Genomic DNA, 23,665 nt, shown 5'->3' with positions numbered 1-23,665 from the left:
CACCTCAGCAATGACTGCTGTCATTCAGGCCTTTTTCTATCACCACAGGGACTTTGGTTTTTGCATATATATGTCTGTAATGCAATGAGTGTCTGTAATACTTTGTTCAGATGTAATAAAGCTTCCTCAGTGGTTGGAAGAACTTAGTGGTTGGAAGAAACAGGAGCATAAATTCGATGGCCTACCTGGTTTAATGGAACTGAGGCACCACCCCCAGTCCACAAAGAGTGCTGGTAGTACTGCCAGCTCTGCCAGTTGTCTGGAGGTCATAGCATAGGAAGGGATGAGCTGGGTCTAATGTCAAGTGAGGAAGCGTAATCTGTAAGTGGGGAAGAATATGGGGTGGGTCCAGGCATGGATATTCCTTTGATGTGGCTCAGGTAGTACCTGGAGGCTGAAATGGGACCCCCAGGCTCACTGGCAGGATGAGTGGGTTCTCCACTGGGTAATGCAGTTATGGCCTGTTGGTACTCTCAGACACTGTTCTTGGTTTACTGGTCTGCAACTTCTCCGCATATTTGTTTTTACAGGTGTAGAATCTTTGTTCTTTGATCTCTTTCTTTCCTTCTTTGTTTGTTTGTTTGTTTGTTCTCCTTTACTCGCTACAATAAGCTTTAGCCAGGCCCTGGAGTTAGTTACTTTCCTTTAATGACTAGTAATTGATGTAGTGAGTTATTTATAGTCCTACTTCCTCTGACGTCAGCCTGTGCCTGTACATTTAATATTTCTGCTGTCATCCCATGGTTGTGGTCCTGTACCCTACATTTTTATAAAATACCAGTTTATTCTCTGCAGAATAAGCATTATAGGTACAGAAATATATCAAAATTGTTATACTGGTAAACCCTAGCCCATGCAATCACACAGCTACCTTAAATGTAAAACAGATCAGGTTATGATACTGGTTGTTAAAAAATTGCTATTTCAAGAGAGCTAAACAGAAGCCAAAGACAAGCTTAGAGAAAATAGCGCTGATGATCTCCAGTGCCAGAGACCTGCAGATCTGATGGAAAGCCTGTGGCCAGACAGGGGCATTGGCAATTTCTTTGGTTTTAGGCCTGCAGACCAGCAGATAACACGGTTTGTTGCTCCTGAATGAGAATGGATGTTGTTTTATGCTGGTCACAGGCTTTTATTTCAGTGTTACATGTATTTTGTTACGTGCTTTTTTGGAGTTCTCAGGATTTCTGGCAGTGTGTTTGGATGTGTGTTTTGCTAGGCTGTCAGGTCCCTTCAGTTGTGTCTTTAAATATTCATCAGATGAAAGGAGTGGTGCTTCAATTCTAAAACACTGCTCACTGCTTAGGTTGAATTCTGCTGTATTACTATAGTTATATCCATTTCACGTGCTAAGTTTAAAAAAAGGCCATTAGAACCACTTTAATAAAATACAACTGAGCATCAGCTTTGCTGGGAAGATCTTCCATTGTTTTTAAATGAGTATTTCTTCTTTTAGTTTACAAGACTACTTATTTTGTTCTAAGTGAAAGGCAGATCAACATTTGGAATTTAATTTTTTCTTTTAATTATATTTACTTTTCCCTTTCTTACCCTTATAATCACTACAGGGCAGTTTCTTTTATGACGTTTCTTTACCGATATGGATCAGTGTTGTCATTAATCAAACACTGGCACACTGGCTTTGTTTCCTCATTGGAAATTTAGTTGCACCTCTTTGTTAAATAGCATTATGTTAATAATATTAAGAGTTTCATCTCTTTGTTTAAATAGCAACTTTGCTAGATTGTTATTATCCATCTCTTAGTATCTATGAAGCATAGATAAATACTTTTCAAAACTGAGGCTCTATGTACATGAACAAATATCTTTTTTCTAATCCTAGTGGCAGTAAAAGTACTACAGAATTCAGGAGTATATTTATCACAGGAGCTTGTCTGTCTGTGTTTATGCTTCTGCAAGTGATGGAAAATAGCTCAGTTTTAATACTAAGCTATCTTACAACTTCATGGAATTACAGATATTGCTAATCAAACCAGTAATAAGTGAATCCAATTTTTTTTCTCTCCAAGGAGTCATTATCAGCTAATAGATTCCCAAATCAAATGTGCTATTTAAACCACACTGTGCTCAAGTCATTAAATGGAAAGAACTCCCCCTCCTCTAGCCCCAGACCCTTTAAATTAAAGAAATGCACATTTGAAAATGCTACTCTCCAACCCAATTATTTTTCTTTCCTGTTTTCATGGCACTTCACTCTAGACTGGCAAAATTTGAATAGATAGTATATTTTATTCCATTGATTAAGGCACTGATTTCCTGAACAGTCACATCATGTTATTGAGGAGGTTGGAGTTGTCACTATAGTTGTTGTGGTTCAGTTTGCTGCTATAAACGTTGCAAAGGATGTATGCCAAAAAGAATTTAAAATTTAATATTTTCAGCAGTTTTTAGGAGGCTTCAAAAGCAGAAACATCCATGAATTTACTCTAATGTTTAATAACATTTCATTTACAAATCCTATAACTAGTGATTTAAGCAAGTAGAATTAAGTCTTTGTAGAATGGCATTGATCTGGAAACTGCCAGGGTGTATATGTAGGGTTGGTTTCTGTGTCAGTTTGTGAAAATATTTTGCATTTTCCACATCTGTCTACTTACCCCTGTAAGTCTTCAACAACTTATGGGTTAGTATGTATACTTGTTTCAAAGGAAATGCAGATTTGATGGACAGAAATTTGATTAGAAACATTAACCTTTCCAAATCAATTTACTTTGTGTTTCTTTTTCATTGCTGCTTTTTTCCTGTTCTGAACCTTATTTCTTGTTAAACAAGGAGAAGTATCCTGTGTTTTTTTGAGGTGGGTGGGGGGGGTGGAAAAAGTTATTTTTCATTATAGGAAAAAATGCTGACTGTAGAAACAAATATTTAGTGGCTACCTGCAGGTCTGTCAGTGTCTTGCAAATGTGTACCTATACATATTAAATTTTCCATGTTTCCACAATTTCCATGTCAGTAAGAATCTTTGATTTATATAATCATTACAACTGTGAATCTATATTTCCTTTATCACAAAGAGCCAAAAATCTGGGGGAACAATGCAAGTCTGAATTTTATACTAGCTCTCTCATTCAAGGACCCCCAAAGTCTGTTTCATGGGGTCCCCTCATTCTTCTGCCTTCTTGAGCACTTTTAATCATAGCAACTGATAAAAGCAGCCAAAATACTTTTATTTAGTTATCATAGGAAGAAGTAGGGAAAATGTAGACAAAATTGTTGCTTTTCTTTGTAAGCAACTATACTACTACTAGATATACTAGTACTTATGAACAGATTTAACTAGAGTTAATGCTGGGTAAAGCAAGTGCTACTATTCACATCAGGCCTGCAAAGGCAAGAGGGTGAAGATCCTTTGAAATTCAGCTGTGACAAAATTTCTGTGGAGAGAGAAGGATGCAATGAATTTCATAGTGAATGTAGGTTTGGCAAAGGTATGGTGGCTCCTGAATTGTGTTATAGGCTTATAAGCAAAGACTTGTACTTAAAAATTTAAACAGTACTGAATTAGCAACTGTTCAGACAATGCTGGATGTAGTCAGTTTCTACAAAATTATCCTTTTGGTAGTAAGATAATACTTGATTTTAAATAACTAAGTCTTAGTGCTCTACTGTATCGTAGTGTTAGCATTTTTTTTCATTTTCATTTTAAAGTTATCTGCGTACTGTTTAGTGCTAGTATAACAAAGGTACAGATTATTTTTGAAATGTCTGTAACTTATGTGAGGGGAAAAAGCACCACAGAAGAGGAGAAATGTTCATGGCTTTTCTTTTTTTTTTGGGTCTGTCACTATCACTTGTATATATATATATATATATATATACATGCAAACATTGTGAAACATTTTAATGCTATAAAATCGTAAAACTTTTTGCTTTGGATGGATTTCTTAAGAAAAATAGTTTTGAGTTTTCCGTCAATTATTAGTTCAGATTCTCCTGCTGTGTAAACCAAACAATTCCAAGTATATTAAATGATTCTGTGTACAATTTGGAGAATATGGGGATGTGTTATCTTTGAAAAAAAAATTAATTCTACTTTCTAAGATGACTGATACTGGAGTCAACCCAATTGGCACATAAATATATGCAATTAAGTTATTGACAAATCAAATTTTAACTAGAAGCTAGTTAGTAGACTATCTAAAAAAAAGATTACAGGTCCTTCCATTTTTGTCATACCTCTTCTCCCACAAAAGTCTGTATTGCTGGCAGCTTAGTAGCTATAGAGGCATCAGAGAAAAGGAAAGCTTTCATTAAGTTCATTCTACAGCTTTTTAAAATCCATCCTCAGTAACTTTTTCAAATGTGATGTCAAGGTGAAAAGGTCTAACATCTTATGACCTGCCATCAATAGGATCAATGGACTGCATCACATCATGAGAAGGATTCTTAGCACACGTTTGATATAATGTATTATCAATCTTCCTTTTAATGGTTCCCAAGCTATTGGACCCTATACTTCTCAGTAGTATGAGAATTAATGCTGCCTATCATCCATCTCATACCATTTTAATTCAGGGAAGAAACTCTACATTATTTCAACATAATGTAATGTTATATAATATAATTGGAAGCTGCTTGAAACTGAGTAGAGTCTCAGAACTTCAGAAGTAATCCCAGCAGACAGTGAAAGTATGAAGGTCATAATGAATTTCTGGATATGTGGAAATTATCTTTTGCACAGTGGAATAAAAAAGGAAATTTGGTACCCAGGGGTTCTGTTTTAAGTCCAGTATTAGCAGGGAATCTGATGCTACCAATGAAAGTAATAACATAATATGAAAGGACGTATCTGTAGAGCAGTTGATGTTCAAAAAGCAGTCCTTCTAGCACCACTGTGTAACTTGCATCTAAGCTTTCAGGTTACCTTTAATCAGTGTGCTGACCTTGGGCTGTTACCAGAGTTATTAATGTGACTATAAAACATGCATCAGAAATTTTAAGTGTTGGCATAATTGTGACGGGGTGGAGTTTTTTGTTTGTTTTTTGTTTGTTGTTTGTTTTTCTCAGTGGAGTCTTAAATTTTGCTTTCTGTATGGAAGATGCAAGAATTTATCTATAATGGAATATGTTACTTTTATTCCCCATATAATTTCCAGTAAGTCAATCAGATCTATGGCAATGGTTCTAAAAAAAAAAATTAAATGCTTGTTAGATCCTTGCCTTTGAAGGATTCTAGGGACACCTAGCCTAGGCTATTTTTACCTTCACTTTTAAAGTCTCCAATACTATAATGAATATCACTACTTCTCCAATTGCTTATTACTGTTGTATAACGGAATATGAGAAGGATTTTTTGTAGTTTTCCTTTCATCAAAGTGAATGTGGAAGGGGCAGTTAATATCAGCCTGAATTGTCTGAGCAGTCTGGGCTTGTGCCTTCACAGGACTTGCCAGGAGTTTAGTTTGGATATGAATCTTAAAGTAACAAGGTGCTCCCACTGAGCTAACATTTGTCCAAATGAACAGTTAGCATGCACACTGTAGATCGGCACCTTAAATACTGCAATCTCCTTGTCTTATCAACAACTTTAAGCTGACTAGGAATACCTGTACACAACACAACTCATTGTATTTTGACTAAAACCCTCTTAGGAAAAAGTTATGGAGTTGCCAGTGGTTTGAAGTTCACTATCCAGGTTAGAGCATATATTGTCTTTTGTAAGTAGACAAGATCCTGAGAGTAATGAACAGAGTAGCATAAGAGAAATGGTAAAATCATGAGAGTAGTATTATCCACTTAGCTTTTGTATGTCTGTAAGAGAGCTCTTGCTGAGCTAAATCACTAAAATATGGTTGCCTTTTAAAAAGTAAATGATCTGCAGTTTTCTTTCTGTAAATATGTGCTTTAGAGAAACAGAAGTTTTACAGTCCACTTCAGTATCTCATGAACATCTCATGAACAGTGTAGATCATACTAGGTTTTCAGAAGTCAGGACAAATTGATAGCCCTTATTTATTAAATAATTTCTTATCCATTTAAAAATATGGAAAGTTACTTATGGTTGAAAAAGATAAGCCTCTATTGGTTCACAAAGAGACCCCAAAAAACATGTTTGTCTGTGACATAGCATTATTTGTGTTGCACACAGCATAAACAATATTTCTGGAATGCTTTAGAGAGAATACAAGCAAATGATGTTTTTCACTGGGGGAGTTCTCTGTGTTGTTTGAGGGTTTTTTGGTATTGTTTTTGTTTGTGCTTTTAAAATTCATTTCAAAACATAACTCCTTTAGGAGCTCTGTTACCTGTGAGAGTAAATGAAAATATTTTCCTTTTATTAGTAACATGTCCTTTTGGTGTTACTTATAATAAATTTTTTGTGTGGCATTTACTTCCATCTCTGGGTTGGTTTTTTGGTTTTTCTTTTAAAATTGATAAAGAATTTGAGTTCAGCTCACTTTTTGCATCAATAAAAAGATATCAAATTTCCTCTGTCTTTATTTGTTTCACATCCTATCATATAATGAATTTCGTTTATTCTTCACCTTCAAAATAGTTATGCATCCCACTTTGATTTGTAAGGTAACCCACAACCCACCTCAGCTCCACAAACACTTACATCCCCCTTTTGAAGGCAACTGTGATTGCCACTTTGTTGATGTCAGAAGTTGCTTTCTGTGCTTTAACAGTCTGGCCTAATGAAATATTTTTCATAAATACCTATTAGATGTAGAAGGAGTTCTTAAAAAAAGACAAAAATATTTGCACTATCTCATTCCTCTGAAAAAAACCCATTAAAATATTCATTGCAAGAGGATAGTGAATTTTGCGAAGTTGCAGAAAAAAGAAGCATCACAAAGAGGAAAGAAAAGTGCCAGTGTATATCCAGGATGGACTCGGGCATTGAAAAAATAAGTTTAGAAGGAAAGACTTCACCCTTTTCATTCCAAAACTAATCCAAGAAACAAAGTCTGTAGAGAGTGAAGCTCAAGTAATTGCATTAAAAAAGGCATCATTAGCTTATGTTAATTTACCATAACTGGATGAATACAGAAAGCATGACCGTTTTTTCCAGTTCATAACTAATTTGTTAATTAAAGTGTTCAGAATACCTAATTGGCTTATTTCACATATGTGTAGATGGAGAAGAGGACTTTCCTTCTTTGACTGTATACTCCAAAAAAATAACACTATGCTCTCCAACTTTATATTTTTTTTCTTACAGCAATCATTTGCAGAGGCAGCAGTTCCAAGCCCAGCTAGAGACATGAGGCAAATGGGCATCTTTCTTGGGCAACAGGGATGGGGACAGCATATCACCACGCTTTACTGAGCTGTAGCCATGATATTTTATGAAAATCCTTTGCTAGGATTTTTTCCTCCTGAGAAGTCTCAGGAAAGAAATGTAAACAATAACTATCTGCTGCTGTGGAATGCAACAGGTGCATCTGTGATTGGGGCATGTTGGTTGTTTCTAATTAATGGCCAATCACAGTCAGCTGGCTCAGACTCTCGAGAGTCACAAGCCTTTGTTGCATTGCATTCCATTCCTGTTCTTTCTAGCTTTCTAATGAATCCTTTTCTTTCTATTCTTTTAGTATAGTTTTAATATAGTATTTTAATATAATATATATCATAATATAATAAACCATCATTCTGAAACATGGAGTCAAGATTCTTGTCTCTCCACTCATCCTGGGAGCCCCCCACAAAGCATCCACCACATTGAGCAGCTAGCTTTTTTCAGAAAAAATTCAGCTTATTTCATTAATTATTTCTGATGCTAATGGGCAGCTGGGTTTGGCAGAAAGGTGGCTGTGCTGGTGGCAGAGAAGTGGCAGCCTCACAGAGAGCCAGACTGAATCCATATATCACAAACACATTTTTGCCATATCCTTAGGGTACCAGTGCTGCTCTGGCTGTTTTTCCCCAGAGCAGCCAAATTCTGAGCTTTCAACTACTTTGAGAGTTCAATTTGACAGTTTCTCAAACAATATTGGTACATTAAGTAAATACTTAAGAAATCTCTTTTAGTGTTGTTACTGACTTAATCTTGAAAACACAGACCTGATTAGCTCTCCTGCTCTGCACAGAATACTGCCATGGTTTAAGCCAAGCTGGAAATTAAACCTGAAAAAGGGGTTTTGGGGAGATCCTATAGCAACATTCCAGTACCTGAAAGGAGCCTAAAGAAAGGCAGAGAGAGACTATTTACAAGAGCACATAATGACAGAACAGGGGGGAAATGTCTTTAAACTGAAAGGATGTTTACATTGCATATTAAGGAAAAATTCTTTACTGTGAAGGTGGTGAGGGAATGGAACAGGTTGCCCAGAGAAGTTGCAAATGCCCCATCCCTGGAATTGTGTAAGGCCAGGTTGGATGGAACAATGAGTAGTGAAAAGTGTCCCTGAACATGACAGGAAGCTTGGGAACTCTGTGATCTTTAAGATCTCTTCCAATCCAAACTATTCTATGATTCTATACAGAATTAAATTGTTGAGTTAATATAAATGGGGATTTGTCTGAAAAATGCATGATAATGGCATATTAGAGCTCAGCTAGATGCCCCTTGAAACCAATACCTCACAAGGGACTTGTCTACACCAGAGCTGGCACACTGACAAGCAAGTTGGAAAATTTCATGTTCCTCAGACACTGGGGCTACTTTGCTTGCACAGAACAGCGGGAACATGAAGGATTAAAAAACCCCAAAAACTCAATATAGGAAACTTGGCCAACCTCTTTTGACAGGTGAGGTATACTTAAAAGCAGCGGAGACTGAGAGTTTAGATATCCTAGACTTGGTTTTATCTGCAGATACTTCAGAGTTATAAGCAGAGCTGTGTGAGTACAAAGCTCTGGAATTAAGGCAAAGATGTGTAGTGTGTGTACAGAAGATGCACTGTCAGCTTTTCCCAAGGTCAGTGTCACCTGCCAGATGCTATGAGTGTTTCACCCTCTCCTGCACACAAAGCACAGGTTTTCCTTACACAGATGGGTGTAGTGCAACTGATAGATTGCTGCTTTGAGCGTTTGAGCCATAGCATTGCCTTTCCCAAATAAGTCATAAACAAGCATAAATGCTGGTAGAAATGGGAGCTATTTGGCTACCATTATAACCTCCCACTACAGTTATATGCTGAAAGAGAGAAAAGAAATAATGTGATAAAATGAGCCTGTTTGTTGCAGGGAGAGTGCAGCTATTATTCATGTTTCAGTTTTCACAATGAGATTATTCACAAGAAAATCTGAGCTACACAGTTAGAACATTAATACTTGTTTTTCTGTATGTAAGTTACTACAAAAGTCACAAAAAATATCTCTGGATCTGGAAGAGTCTGACTTAGCATCCAGTCTCATGTCAAAGATGTGATGGTGGTTTCTCTTTGTTTTCTCTCATTTATATTTGTGTCAGCATAACTAAACCATTTCTTAATTACACCAACAGTTAATTATAGTCACCTGACAATTACAAAATCAGCTAGGTTGGAAAAGTCTTTTGGAGCCATCAAGTCCAACCTAAGACCCAATGCTACCTTGTCAATGAGAGCATGGCACTAAGTGCCACATCCAGTCTTAAACACCCTGTAGACATAGATATAGCTATAGATAAAATAAAGTTATATTTTTTGTGTTCTCTGCATGAAGATTTGTTGTGCTGGAGTTCACCTAAGGACCAAGAAATGCTCAGAAAAAAATGTTAATAGCAATTTATCTCTTTTCTCCTGCTATCTGCACTGATTTTTGTCTTCTGAAATGATCAATTTTTGGCTCTGGTATATAGCTCGCATAGGAAAATATTGTTCTATATTGAACATCTTTGGGAGTTTGTCAGCCAGCTCAGAAACAAATGAATATCAACAATGAACTAATTTCTTTCAGAGCCCTAAACTTCTCTGACTTCTTCAAGTCAGATTTTTATTTATTTTAGGACAGACTTATGTTCTTTATTACAAAATTTGTTTGAATGGTCAATTTTCCAAGTGACTCAATGTTAGATAAATTGTCTCTGCTGTGAATCATGGGTCTGTATAATGTGATAAGCAATGGGGAAAAAGAATTAAAAGATAGCTTGCTTGAAATCTGCTTTTTGAAAAGTTGGCTTTTAGATGTCTTTGCCTTTGAGTATTGACTACCATCAAATTTAGCATTCCTGCTGGGCTTTTAGAAACTCAGCTCCCAGCGAGCTAATTTTGCTTTAGTTAAGGAAGTTGTCAGAAATTATTTGATTTTTGTAAGGATCAAAGGGTCATCTGGTATTTAAAAATAGGCACTTGATCACATCTATAATTACATAATATTTATAGATCAGGAATAAATTATCTTATAGTTATCCCTGTCTTCCTTTTTTTTTGTTAGTATAGACTGGATGATACTGTAATGACTCATTTTTGAAGGAATAATCAGGTGACATTGAGTAATGTTATAAAAAGATAAGTAAACAAGATTATTACTTAGTGAAACAGGACAGTGTGCTTTGGCTAAGATGAAAAGCTTGGATATTGCACAGTGCTGTACTGTGATGACTTCAGCTGACATTCTGTGTAATGTAAAACACATTAGAAACTGGATTTTTCCTTTAATAAACAAGCCAAAATATTTAATATATACAGTGGGAGATGGTACTTGAACTGCTTTGCTTTCTTCAGTATCAAGAAGTTGTCTGCTTTCTATGGTAGTGAATAAAATCCCCAACAAAAGACAGTGCTGGGATATTTGATTTGCTGACTTTAGAAGCTGGTCATCAACATCCCCCATAACATATTTTCAATACATTCAGGTAATTGTTTCTTATACATATATGTTTCCAGGTGGGATTTTTTTTTTTTTCAAGGAGGGGGAGATGTTCTTTCTTTTCTAATTGTGATTAACTAGTTTCTAAATTGGGCCAAAGTGGTGCTCAGCTATCAAGAAGAAAAAGTTGAATGCTAAGTTTAAAAAATATAAGGTTTTGAGAGATCAGAGAAGCTGTTAATTATGAGTCTAATTATTATGAGCAACCTCTAAAAGTTGCTTTAATAAACTTCTAGGTTCTAGACAAAACCAAATTCTGCATATTATGCATGGAATATATTATGTTAAGCATAATGGTGATAATACTTCAGCTTTTTCCTTATCTTGAAACAGCAAATAATGTGTAATTCAGCCAAGGTAGTAACTAGCACATTGATGAGCAATGGCTGTTCAGTGATCCATGTACAAAATCATCTGGAAAGAAGTTCCATACCTGGAGATCAAAGCAGATAAACCAAAAACCAGGTAGCAATTGCAAAAATTCTTTTTAAACATTTTATTTCTCAGGTTTTCACTAGATTTTAATTAAGGGATTGTATTGAGCCATTCACAAGGAATGTTTTCTCCGCAGCTGGAGCAGAGGCTGGAGCACCTTGCTTATAAATAGGTGGCAATGGGCACCCTTTGAGAAAAAGCTGCTAGTTTACCAGCTCACTAGGTGTGATATGGCAATTCCTGTGCTCTTATCTTGTTCCCTTACAGCTAGTCCCTCCATGAGGCTGGAGTCACAATGACAGGGTTTTCTGGGGAAATCTACAGGCTTATCCAATTTTATGGATGATTGCAACACTTTCAGCCTCTCAGACTCATCTACAAAGGCAAGGAAGTTGAAAAGACATGGGGAAGTTGATGGCAAATAAGAAAAAAGGCAGGAGGGACCTCAAAATAAATTGATTTAACCTATTGGCATAGGTCCAGAGCTTATTGAAAAATAAGAATTGAGATTGTGAAGTAAAAAGTACAAACAAATTCCTAAGATAGTAGCAGAGATAAGAAATTACAAAATAATGCTTGGGTTTGACGAGAACATTGGGTGTTATCAGAATCATTAAGCCATATCCTTTCTAGTCACCTGAAAAGAGAAGTCCCCTTTTCTCTCCATCTTCTATTCTCTGAAAAGAGAAGTTGTTTTTTTTTTTTTTCATTTTAAGGCCTTTGTCAATGACAAGATCTTATTTTTCTTGTTTAGAAGATTGCCACGTTTTTTAGCTAGTGTGTAACAGCAAAAATAGATTGTCTCCATAGTCTAACATGCCTCATGAAACACAGCTGAAAGCTTAGCAATAAAAGTGCTTACAACTATTTCAGAGACTTACCATATATCACATTACAAGCAAGTAAATTGAAGGCTGTAATCATGGCTTTTATCTTACAAATTTGCCCTAAGAACTTTAAAGAGGTCTGTGTGTTACAGCTAAGGAATAGGATGCTGCTGAACAGAGTAATAAAAAGCATTGTGAGATTTCAGCCTTCTGTCAAGGTCCTAGAATGTACATACAGAAATTAATTTAATTATGTACTTTATTATCTATAACAGCTAAAAATTGACTGGTTTATTTCTAAAATTTTCAATTAAATATAGGCATTATTTTTTCATAACACTGGAAGTTCATTGTTAGTATTTTGAAGAAAGCCTTTGCCCAGCAGAGGTGGTATTCTGCTTTCTCCTTCTGTATCAGACAAATGCTGATAATTAATTCCATCTTATAATACAGAAACCTGCAAAACCCATAATAGTGTCCCAAAAGATGCTGAGAGCATAATTTAAAATATAATGTTAATAATGGAAATATAGGCTGCTTTTACGGATGATTTTAAACTATCAACAGTACCAACCAAAGAAAATATTTTCTAATGCCTTGAATGTGGAGTCTATAAAAGACTTAATTCAAACAATTATGCCTAGATTTACTTTTGATGTTGATTAATAGTAGTAGTATTAGTAAGTATTGACAGAGTTTTAAATAATTGGTATATGCAACTTTCTGACAAAATTATATTAAAATATACTCCTGCTTCCTACTCCACACAAAGGAAAGCTAAAGATTTTAAGGATGAAAAAATTGTAAGTGTTCTGGCAAATTGAATTGGAATGAGATAAACTGTAGACAATTATATGAAATTGGAAAGAGGCGAAAAGATAGATTTGTAAAAGTATGTTAGAAAACTGAGCCCCTAAATTTTGTTCATTTTCCAGGTAAGTCTAGCTAGAGCAGAAATTTCTTTGTGTTCTCAATGTTAATGGAGAGAGTGTCAGTCTTTTTTCTTTATAATTTACATGGAAAACATAAGGTAGGAATAACATGCATTTAGATCTGTTCAAACAAAGCTACATTCATATGCAGTGGCTACAGAGCTAATTCAGAAAACTGCTCTCAGTAAATTAGGACACTTTAAAGTGTAGCTGTCACAGCACTGTCTGGTTGAAATTGAAAGGATACGTTGCACTGCAGATAGTGCTAGTGAAGGAAGATTATGTAAAAAACAGGATCATTTGTGTTTGTTCCTAAAGGGACCCTCAGGCCAGAGAATTCGTAAATGTCTTTCCTGGATTTTATTAAGCTAATGTACCATGTCTGCATTTGATTTCTTTTTATTCCCAGAGGGATTATACTGTTCTTTTTAACTATGTTTGCTTGAAAGTATATAATGTGCTTCTACAATATAGAGTTGAGCATCTGAGCATCAAATTTCCTTTGCCAGATAGATAGATAAAGCTGCAAAATTAAGTTCACCAATTTATCTAAGAATTCCTTTGAAAGAAGAGCTCATGCCAAATAAAAGAGGCAAACTCCAAATGATAAAACTAACCTTTTATAACAATTATCTCCCTATAAAAAAGATTTTTTCATTAAATATTTTGGTCTTTGTTGGTGATTTCACCCAGCCAATTAAAATCCATGGAACTGCCCAGTAATTCAGTTTAATAGCAAAATAAAGTTTGGATATGGGTGGGGATGGGGAAGGTGTATAAAGATACTTGTACTTTGTAGATAAATAAAACAAAATCCCTTCTCTGGATGAGGAGCTCAAGGACTTCCACTTTCTCACAAAGCTTCTTCCAATGGAAAGGATTCTTTCACAAGTGAGAAGATTTTAGCAGCTTGTTTGCATTTGATGCTGGGTGGTAATTTAACTTCACCAAAAAGGACATGTTTGATCTATTGCAATGCTGGTACTTTCTGGGTCAGAGCCATTTCCATTACCTCAAATGAGATCAACAATTATTCATGGCTAATGGAAAGTGACATCACATCATAAAGACAGAGATCACCAAGAAAAGTTTTAAAAGGTTGTAATGCATTAAACAGCTGATGGCTGTAGCAGAAGCATGGTTAAGTTTGTGACAGTGTGCAGTGATCACCAGCCTGATTAAAAAATGTTTAAAAAAATGTTGTGTTTTTGGGATTCTGGAATGTACATGGAGATTGTGCACATGCTTGATTCCTGAGGCTTGTCACTTCAGAAACTCAGCTTTAGTGTTGAAGAAACTTGTCACAGCAGATCTGGCATGATAGAGTGCAACACAATATGTTCTGACTTGCATGTAATCTTCAGGAGATGAGTGTAGCTCCAGGGATGTTGACATGACACAAGCTACTGTTTTAGATCATTTTCCATGGTGTGTGACAATGCTAGCCTTAAATATGAATTTGTCAGGCAAAGTTGTACAAAGAAGGAGAAAACTGGTGGCAACTAAAACTATTTCTGTTACTGTGGATTCAAGGAGTTTTATAATAAGAGCTAAGAATGTTAAAATGTTGGCTGTGATCCAAACATGCATTGTGCCAGGAGAGATGTAACTGAGAACTTCAAGTCTGTAAATAAAGATAGGTAGAAACCTTAGACCCAAGAGGAAAGTTGTGTCCAGAATACTTCAGATTGTTTTGCTGATTAAGAATCAAATATAATTTTTTTTTTTCTTCTAGATCTTTGATGAAGACTATTAAATCACATTTATCTTGGCTTTCAGATTTTTAAGCAAGCTTGTAAACCCCACACCTGTTTTTGCATGTTGCTGATCTCATTGTCTGGTTCAACAAGATGCACTTGTGTCTCCTCTAAGGTCATTGTGCAGGTATTGACGCTACTCAATACAATGAGCTGTAAGCACAATATTCAGGATTTTAGACCTTGTAGCAGAATATTGATAAAGATAGCAAAATAGTGTTCCATCTGTGTTGGAACCCAGGACATCTCTCTGGATGCCCTGGATGGCTCAAAGCCCTGGCAGGGGCTCAGAGACCCTAATAGGAAGCCAAAGACACCTGGAAATTTGATCTCAACCCATGGAGCAAATTACCAACTTTGTATAAAGAATTACAGGTCACAAAAGTTTAAGTAGCATAGCAGTAGCAATCACAGGGTGAAGGGAAAAATTTTGGAGCACTGTGCAGGGGGGTTTTGGACCTTGTACAGGGGGGTTCGGGATTCTGTATATGGGGGTCAGGGGTTCCAATATGGAGGGATTTGGGCGTGCCCTGTTCTTCTTCTTTCTTCTCCCTGGCATCCATGTTCAGGATGATATTGGCATTCACAGATTGGTTTAGAGTAGAAAGTCACTGTCTAACATAGATGATAGGTATTGGAAAGTAACTGTAAACATAGTATACGTAGTTTTTAGTATAAAAGATACTAAAGATAGCACCAGCCCGAGAGGAGGGGAGAGTGCACTTGGCTGTCCTGCTGAACAGACCTCGGCTGGGCAGAGAGAAAATATTGTGGATAAGAATTAATAAACAAGATTTAAGACCAAAAAACCTGAGAGTCCAGACTCATCCTTCGAAGGTGCAGCCACCCAGAACCACTTTTCCCGTATCGGGGCAGAGACAAATAACAGTGAACCCCGATACATCTGTTATAGGGCAAGCTGAACCATCTCTTAATTTTGTGACTGTAGTATTTTTGCACTTATGCAAGCAAATGACATCCGAAGGAAGATGACATATTTTCTAGTCCCATTTGGGACATTTTTTAGTCCCATCACTGACTTAATTGTTTAACTATTGGTAAATGTTTTGTGATAAACTTTGCTTTTAATATATTAGAATTTTTCTTCTTCAAATCCATAATTTCCTTTACATGACAGGAGTTTGAAAGCAAATTTTCTAATTTTCTGCTCTTGTTGTGCCCATTTCTACTTCTTCTTCCAGAATGAATTAAAGAAATTCACTGTATGTTTCTCAGTCTCCAGGAGCTTATGAGGTTTTTTGTGTATTTTGGGGGGTTTTATGGGGAAACTCTATTACTTCTCAAAAGTACCTATTCTGAAAAAAAGTGGAGATTGTTGACCATGAGACATCAGGCAGGAAAATATGAAAATTGAAGAAGTCTGCTTCTTTGGCAGTAAGATTTCCCAGCATCAAAAATTTTAAAGAAATATTATATAAAGTGATAAAAAGAATAAGCAGAGGTCAATCTTGTATGGAAAATCAATGTATTATCCTGATGTAGATAATAGTTACTAGTGATGATTATGCAATACAGAGAAATTTTTTTTAAGATAAAATAAAAAAAGCAAGTGTCACCATGATATTTTCTGAAAAATCCTTTTGCCAGGATTTTCTCCTGAGAAGCTAAGGAGCCTCAGGAAAGAAATGTAAACAATAACTATCTGCTGCTGTGGAATGCAACAGGTGCATCTGTGATTGGTCCATGTGGATTGTTTTCACTTGATGACCAACCACAGCCACCTGTGTTGAGGCTGTGAGCAGTCACAAGATTTTGTTATTCATTCCTTGCTTTTTCTTTCTAGCCTTCTGATGGATCCTTTCTCTCTATTCTTTTTAGTATAATTTTAGTATATCATTTTAATATAATATAATATCATAATATAATAAATCAGCCTTCTGAAACATGGAGTCAAGACTCTCGTCTCTTCACTCATCCAGGACCTTCGAACAGAACCAATACCAAGTGTGAAAAATCATGAGAATTTATTACTGAGTTGTTTTCTAGAGCAGAAATTTTACCTAGCTTGGCAAATTTAGCACAGAATTTCAGGACACATTTGAGCCCCTGTAGATTAGAGGTTCTTATTTGAGGAGAATAGGAAAGCTTTTAGGGAGTAGTGCCCTTCCTTTATCATCTTAATGATTTGAAAGACCTTAACCTGTGTAAGACAGTTGGATCATGCAACATTTCCTCATCTCATCTCTTTTCAAGGCTGAACAAGACCTGGTCATTCAGTCTCTTCTCACAGGATGAATGCTCCAGTTCCCTCCCTTTTTGGTCTCCTCCACTGAGTTTAGGGTAGCACAGGAAAATTACAACCCTCACTTGAATGCGGTAGTGGTGTCTGGGGTTGGAAAACCAAAGCTGCAAAAACAAGAGACATCAGGAGGAGAAAAACAGAGCAAAGAGATAACTCTTGAGTGATGCACACAAATACACACAGACTGGGAAAGTAGAGCTGGACCTGTCATTGAGACATTATGTGTCAGGGTCCAAGGAGAAGCTGGTGAGGGATGAAATTTTGGCAGGAGTGTATTACAATCCACAAAATTAGGATGAGAAAGTGGGTGTCATATTCTTTGAAAAAATTAAGAACAACTCCAGATTGGGTACCTTCATTCTCATGTGAAACTTGAATCTCTGACACCTGCTGGAAGGGCAGCACAGTGGGATGCAGCCAACCCAGTTTTCTGGACTGTGTCAGGAATAATTTCATGGCATAGTATACATTTTGATAGATCAAATTAATATATGTTACAGACATAAATATTTTTACTGGAGTAGCATTTGTGACAAATTTGCTTTGTAAAATCTATGACAAATAAAACTTCTGTTCTCCAAATGATACTTTGCTTCTACTAACAAGAAAAAAAAAATTCATATAGTACTGAAAAACAAAAGAGGAAAATAGTTGCAAAATATTGGCTTCATAAGCATTGGCTAGATCTTGTAAGTGACTGATTTTTTGATGCTTAATTACCACTGCCAAATCAGAAGCTAAATTATGGGATAAGATGATTTTAAACCCACAATTAATAGCACATATTTCTTTTCTCTTTTTTTCTTTTCCAAAACATGCATTTAAATCTATATTCTAACCTAATAGATAGAATTATCATATCTTGCTTTCTCTTCTTAAGCCATGTGGTTTTGCCTGTTTAAAACATTTTTATAGCACAATAATCATAGGATGCAATTTTTACAGAAGTAGTGATTTACCTGCTTTAGTGCTTTAGAAGCTCTCACTTATTTTCTGGGCTTCTGCCATGAGGAAAATTCCTCTATCTTCAGTAGGAATCATATCCATGTAACTGGAAGCAGAGAAACATTAACTGTCTGTGATAAGTGGCTTTCTGCAATATAAAAGTGAATCAGGAGAGCATGGAAAAGCTGTCATACAGTTGTGTGGATGTTCCTGGACAATGTAGCTTAAGCTGCAGTACTCTTTCCTTGTCCAGGCTAAGCAAATGGAAATTTTCTTGAAGACTGTTAGTAAGACTTGCTTGTTTCAGGAGAAAACATGAGCTTTATTCAAGAAGAGAATGATATAACTTCTGTAAGGTCAGACCAGCAAGCTCTGTGGGGCTGGAACCCTGGGTTTAGCGTTTATGGTGAAGTAGGAGAAATTACTAGCTTTAGCAATGCAGCCTTCCTCAGAAAGTTTCAGAGTGCTGTTCATTTTCTCAGTTGTCTTTGTGAGGCAAATAATGTGTTACAACAGCTTACACACACACACAAACTAAAGTTATTTTTATCCTCAATTAGGTCTTTTCTTGCCTGGGCATTGCTTCTGCCAAGTTAGATGATTTCTGTGTTGAATACTTTTGTTGTAGCTGTGGCTGTTTCTTCATCTGCCAACTGCTGCTCAGTACCAACAGAAATTACTTAGGTCCAATGTTCAAACAGTCTAGCTGTTTGAGGCGGTGGGATTTCTTTTTTTCCTTTTGTTGGGGGAGTGGGTATATTCAGTTAGTCCAGACATGCAAAGTTCCTTTTTTTTCTCAGCAGTGTTGAGTCTTGACTGACAGTGTTGAAAAAAATGCATTCAGAACAAGTATTTTAATCTGTAACCTGAAGAGCTTAAATGAAGTGTGGAAGCTGCAGAGAGATTAATTTCTGCCTAGGGAGCCATGTCTTCCTAAGAGTGTTAGAGGGCTAACAGAGGCAGGGGGAGAACTGGGGAGGATTCAGGACACCTGAAGTTAAATCCTGGTTTGAATCCTCCCCCAGACTATGTGTGTTGAACCCTCCTACTGTAAAGCAAACATTTCCATATTCTTATCCTTCTGTGGGTTAAATTTTTTTTAAAAAGGGTTGGAGTGTGCATTTGGGGCTCTTAATTTATTATAGTGCAATTTTTGAAATGCTCTGCTGAATGAACTTTGAGTTCTCATTAATTTATATTGAATAAAAATGCTAGCAGAATTTCTTACTCTGATTAGTGTCTACAATGTATCAGGTTAATCCCATGAGGGTAAATTAGCATTTGATGCCACTGATAAGAGCGTTGATACTTTTATTAGTGTTATAACTTTTTTGCTGGCTTTCCCCCACCCCCCCTCGTCTAGTCTCACATGATTATAATGATTTTTGTATACAGCGCTATGTTTTGGCTTCAAGGAGTATAAACTCATTAGGGAATCCTCACTGTTTATTAGTAGTTTACTATAAACTCCAGGCAAATTGCTGCCCTAAAAAGTTGAATTCTACTGTAGTATAGTTCTATCTTGAAATGAACATATTATTTTGCAAATTAAAATAAAGAAGAAAAATTTTCCTCTGATGTTGTTGCAACTCTGCATAAGATATCAATAAATGTTTTGCTATTAGCAAAATAAAAGGCATAATATGAGCTTTCATCACCAAAATGGATGCAGTACAGAGTAATTTTTAAAAATAGAATATATTTTCTTAATGGAGAGAAAAGATAAGCATCTTGGTACTGCTTGCAATAGATGCATTAAACAAAAATCTAATTATCTTTTAACTTTGGTAATACAGAAAATGCCACGAATGCCCTGAATCAGCTGTATATTAGATTTCAAAAGCCCTCTCTCAATATTTCATAATTCTGTGCTCCTGCTTGTTGAAAGGCAGAAGAATTAAATTTGTACTAGGACAGATTGATCAGTAGTGGTAGCTTATATTCATGTATGGCACTGGTGCTATCAGAGCTCCTGTGACATCTTGAGCAAGGTATGATTTGCAGAAGCACTTGGAAACAGTGTCTAAGCAATGAGGCAGATAAGGATGAGTCCTGTCCTTTTCTCAGGATTGGGTCAATATCACATTGACACAAATAAGAGGGTAGTATATCTCCCTCTAACTGTTAATTTTCTAGGCAATTTGCATATGGAAAAGGCTCACAAAACTATTTCTGGCTATTCAGAAAATTTCAGTTTCAATGGCTGATTTAATTTTTTCACTTCCAATAATTTTGTTCCTCTTTATGAAAATTCATTAACTTCATTTATAATTTTTTTTGTGGAAAATTATCAAAATGCACAGTGATTTTGCCACTCAAGAAGGAAATAATATTTCAGACTGCTTTATTAACAATTTTGATCTTTGAGAATCACCACCATTTGGGTTGAAGCCAGCTTCTCATAAATTCCTGTAAAATGGGAATTCACGTTTGAAATTTTGAGCAGATGGAAAAGTGTATGGAGGAAAATCAGGTTTAACCTGGACAGGAAACACTAGGGAAGAGTCTTCAGCCTGAATATATTCCTGAATGGATTTTTTTTCTTGCCAATCTCAAAAGAAGAACCTTATGAAAACCAAGCAAACTAAGAACCCCAAACCACACCAACAGCACTATGAAAAACAAACTGGTAGAAATGTAAAAAAAAGTAACAGAGGAAAAAGGGCACAGTCTTCAGATTCTGCAGCAGCCCAGGAGCTGAGCCCAAGTGGGTGTTACAAACATCAGTAACAGCCAGCAAAGGTTGACTGTTGGCAATCATTAAGGGAGCTGGACTTCAGAACTACTTTATTTAATGTGTGGAGCCTGGAAGTTTTTTGGAAGTTTGGAAGTTTTTGGAAGTTTTTTCTACTTGCTGGGCTAAGACTCTTTAAGGGCCTGAAGGAGCTGGAGGGAGTACACCATGAGCCAGGTATTTCAAGAGAGACTTTTTTTGTCGGCAACACAGACCAGGAGATTTGCAGTTAAAAAACATAGATAGAAAACAGACAGTGAGTAGAATGAAGCAATCATGTGGCTTCCATTTGTTTACAGGGAGCATTTCACTAGTGTTTTTTGCACATCACAAGAACACTGGTATATACTGAAGCAGAAACTATGTTATACTAGTGGCAGAAACTACGTTCTCTGTAGGCTCTCACACAGCAAGTATTTGTAAGACTGGAGGTTCAGCTTTTGTCTTTTATGGCTGAAGACTTGTCACAGAACAAGCTATGTAAGTCAGAATTACATCATTTAATCATTTTTCATGTGCAATCTAAGGGAAAAATATTAATCAAGATAAGCTAGAACACCATGATATAACTTTCAGTAATTCAGCTTTGGCTTTCATCAATTTGTGGGCTCAAGTAATGGGAACAGGAAATGACTTAGGTGACTTAGGCATCTTATTGCTATTGAAATGTTATAAATCAGGTGCTGGAATACCTTAATTCCTCTTTCTCTGGCATCTTTACTAAGGAAGGATCAAAGCAGATGCAAGAAACTGTCATAATGAGCTTGTATTGTAAAGTGATGTAAATGCTATTCAATCAAAATCAGTAAAACTTTACTATTTGTGATCTGGCCAGCATGAAAATCTTGGACAATAATCTACTAATCAGGGCTCAACATCTTAGCACAGACACTTCAGAGGTAGTATTTGTTCTCCATTAACTATACACTTGCTAGTTCCTGCCGGGGATATGACCTGAGTTGTCATAAAAACCCCAGTGCTGCAATGTATAAACATACAATGAGAGATTTGTGTCATGGTTCTTGCAAAGGTGATGTGAGGAAAGGGAAACCTCTCTACTCCCTACCTCATCTTTTCTATGCCACTGTGAATATTTTGTATGCAAGGGATTTGCATGCCGGGGTGCAGCGATCCGTTGCCTTGCCTCAACTTTCTGCCCAAAAAACAAGAAAACACCTCATGGAGAAGAAGTTTCTTGATGCCTTGAATACAGATGATGTGCACAGAATATTTAATCTCGTCCCAGTTTTGTTTAAGATTCCATTAGGATGCAGTTGTGAATGAGCTTTTTTTTGCATATGTAATTAGAAAGCAGAACAGATGGGAAAGGCATAGTTTAAAGTGATGTGTTCATTAAAATAACCAAAGCTGCAAAGTGTTTGTTCCCCAACAGTGAATTCAGGATATGAGACTCCTTAGGTTTCTGACTTTTTTACCCCTACTTTGAGTCTGACAACTGTGAATGACAACAATGAGATCTCTTTTGCATCAACTTTTTGTTTAAATATTACCTCTGTTCCTTAGGGCAGATTGACTGTTCATTCCTTCATATGTGGTGTGTGCTCAGTTAAGGTATACTAGGAAGCAATGGGTATTAAGAAGCAGACACTACATCAAGGGATTTATTTTAATTGCATTTACTGTAAGAAAGATCTATTGGGATTTAAAAAATAATATAGTGATTTCAATGTTCTTTTAAAAAAGATCTATGTGGACTGTATCCTGATAACTACTGTTATCCCTTGGGTTATTTCTACTTTTAACTTTCATGTTTTTAAATGAAAATGAAATAATTTTAAGAAATATAATTAGGGGGTTTTCTTACATATACGGACCCTGCCTATTTTTTTACTAGAAGGCAAGTCTTCTAAAATTAGTCTAACATTGTCCAAAAAATATTTGCTACAGTGAATAAGGCCTGAGCCTTACTTTTCTCAACCAAAATAGAAGGAAGGCTAATTTGAGGAATGAATATTGGATCTTTCCTATGTCTTACCTCTGCAAAATGAGTTTTATTAGATGTATTTTATATTGAATTTAGAGATTCAGAGCTTACTGTCTCCTAATTCTTTCCACCCTGCTAGACAGCTGTTTTAACTCATGGAGAAGTAGCTCAAAGGTTTTAAGCCATTTTCCAATTTCTAGTGAATATGGTTTGATTTGGGGTAAATTCTAATAGTGAATTCTAGAGAAGAAGATATCTAGTTGTCATTTTTGTTCTCTTCTTCTCCCAGGCTGCTATTTTATCAGTATTTTTATCTTCTAAATATCAACTTTTGCTTCTCTTGAAGCTGAATGTTCATATTTGCCCATCATTGGTGTTTTGCATGGTCTTGTCTGCAAATGCATCCCTGCTGTTATGTGCTAAAAAGAAGAGCTTTTCAAAAATGCAAAAGCAAATCCCTACCCTAAAGATAGGGAATGGATTATAAATCCAGATTTAGCTAGAACAGCAGATGGATACAAGAAATAAACAAATGCATGCTGTTTATGATAAGGAAATAAATGTCTGTCTATGCCAGTATCAGGAAAAGATTGTTTCAATTAGAAGTGAAGCCCTGTAAGAAGCTGAAGTGTCTTTGTTGGAGGACTCTATCAAGCACATGGTAAATGTGACCCTCACTCAAAGCAGCTTGAAATGCGAAGTCTGTAATCATCCAAGATTTCTGTATCAATATAACTTTTCCCAGTGACTAGACCCACTAGTGTAGCATTCCCACAGTCCTGTAGTGTTCCCATAGTCCTGTAGTGTTCTAGGAGTGAAAAGGATCTTAAAGATCATGTAGTTTAAATACCTTCTACCAGAGCAGAAAGCCCTTTTCAACCTTACCTTGAACACTGCCAGGAATGGGGCATCCGCAACCTCTCTGGGTAACTTGTTGCAGTGTCTCACCAGTCTCACAGTAAAGAATTTTTTCCTAATGTCTAGCCTAAATCGGCTCTCTCTCAGTTTGAAGCCATTCTCCCTTGCCCTGTCAATACACACGCTTAGGAAAAAGTCTTTCTCCATCTTT

At 36.2% G+C, this 23,665-nt stretch overlaps 1 protein-coding gene across 1 annotated transcript in view; it reads left to right on the top strand.

The window, feature by feature from the left end:
• The window catches only part of CNTNAP2 (contactin associated protein 2), a 1,012,072-nt gene that overhangs the window by 315,462 nt on the left and 672,945 nt on the right, over positions 1-23,665 (top strand). The gene's annotated exons all lie outside the window — the stretch shown is intronic.

The sequence above is a fragment of the Pyrgilauda ruficollis genome, unplaced genomic scaffold (genome assembly GCF_017590135.1).
Source record: "Pyrgilauda ruficollis isolate IOZ18807 unplaced genomic scaffold, ASM1759013v1 scaffold2, whole genome shotgun sequence".
Lineage (NCBI taxonomy): Eukaryota > Metazoa > Chordata > Aves > Passeriformes > Passeridae > Pyrgilauda > Pyrgilauda ruficollis.
The sequence above is the reverse complement of the archived record's forward strand: the minus strand, read 5'-3'. Positions and strand labels throughout refer to the sequence as shown.